Genomic DNA, 2,107 nt, shown 5'->3' with positions numbered 1-2,107 from the left:
CACAAAACAGAACTACCTGTCGTTCCAGGGGCACAACTCTGTCCGACTATCGCGTTAGTTTCGAGACAGTGCTGTAGACACTGCCTCACAGAAAGCCCAGGCTGCATGCGGAAAGGAGATGGATTTTCTCTGTTAAAGCATACATGAATTTTAAACGAACAGCTTTAGCGCAAAGATCTTCACAAATATACACCTGCCTTTTTTCTATTGACGAGTAGCATCGTCATTTTATACTCGCGCAGTAAACGTAAACAGACGCTGCACGCCTGATAATGGGATACACTCTGTCTGCGTTAATTGTTTTTCCATGCAAATTATTAACCTCATAGCAAATTAATGACCCTAACCTCACGGGAATTTGGTGCAGGGGAAAACATGTCGTGATCAATCGCCCTTGCTCATAAACAAGAATCTAATTAACTCATAGTGTTTTCAGTACTCGCACTGCCGTTGGTAATTCTTCAAATATTTTGTTGTCAATATTTTATGTTTTTGTGTGGTTTACATGCAGATAATCTGGATTCGGGGCTAACCCTGACAAGGTATCGCACGCTCGTGACTGACAAGTTACTTGCAACTCAAATAATGTAATACGTGTGATTGAATTCGAAAAGAAAGTAACTTCTGGTTGAAAGAGATACTTGTCTTGTACTTCACATAACAGCACTTCTATTGGTATCCATGGCCGGAAAGACAAGACGACTTACAAGAGAGTATATATTATGCAAAGTCTGCAAGAGGATATCTTGTGATTGAGACGACAATATAAGATGTTTGGTGGCTTGTTGGCAGACTAGCTTTTTTGTTGGTCCAAGGGGACCATATCGTCTTTTGTTTCATTTTTCTCGACCAAGGCGGAAGGCCGCGGTTGATAAATATGTGACAAAAGGCGATATATGCTCCCCGAGGACCAACAAAAAAATGCTGGTCTGACAACAAGCCACCAAACATCGTTTTTGTCATCATTTTTGTAATGCAACAAAATGCACAATAACCCACAGGAAGACGAATTTTTAGAATCCAACTCCGGGCCACAAAGCATCGTCACAGTAGCTCGAGATAACACGTCAACCTTGTCTGTGACGTCAAATGTAGCTTGTTGACGCTTTTCTTCCAGTCTGAAAATGTACAGAGCTGCGATCATAATTATGTGTGAGTTCAGTAAGACTAGAGTTGAGCATAATTATTTCTTTTCTTTTAAGTGTTTTATAACTTTTCGTTGTGGATTTTGCGATTACAGAGATAAGTTGCAAATTGACCATGAGTCGCCGCGGTAATTATCAACATTGATTGGGTCTTTGAGAGTGAATGCTTACAATCGTTGTCCTCGGAAACACGAATCCAAAGCCGCGATGGTTCCACACATCAAACAATCAGCCTGATTGGCTTTTACTTTGACAATCCACGTTTCACCTGAAAGCTCAAACCACCTCGATTTATTGCATGGGGAACATGATATTTATTCCCCGGCTGGGTATGAATGAAAGCTCGTGAAAATGATGACAACACCTGTTATTTTCAAAAAAGTAACTTATGTTTCAAAAGAAGGTATAGTTTGTGGTTAACATTGGTTAAATAGGGAATGAAAACATGATTACTTGCGGTTGAAATGATGGTAACTTGAAATTGCAAGGAGGTTGACTTGTCACGGAGGGAACGGTGTTTGTGATTTAAATTAGGGTCAGGTTTCATTGAATCAAAGGTGTTTATGATTCAAAAGAGGTTAACTTGTGATAAATAGCGATCTTGATTGAAACACAAATATCAGTGGGCCGGGCAAGATAACATTTGATTCAATAGTGGTTGTGATTCAATAGTGGTTGTGATTCAATAGTGGTTGTGATTCAATAGTGGTTGTGATTCAATAGTGGTTGTGATTCAATAGTGGTTGTGATTCAATAGTGGTTGTGATTCAATAGTGGTTGTGATTCAAACAAAAGTACTTGTGGTCCTGAATAGATTCAAATGTGTTACAGTAGAGAATTTGATTGAAACAAATGTATTTGTGGTTCTTGCGAGATTACATGTGATTCAATAGATGTTTCATTAAGACAAAGGTATCTGAGATTCAGGAAAAATAACACATGATTGTAAAGAAGGAAGTTTG

This window comes from Littorina saxatilis, linkage group LG14 (assembly GCF_037325665.1).
Source record: "Littorina saxatilis isolate snail1 linkage group LG14, US_GU_Lsax_2.0, whole genome shotgun sequence".
In the NCBI taxonomy this organism is placed as follows: Eukaryota; Metazoa; Mollusca; class Gastropoda; order Littorinimorpha; family Littorinidae; genus Littorina; species Littorina saxatilis.
This window is presented reverse-complemented; position numbering follows the sequence as displayed.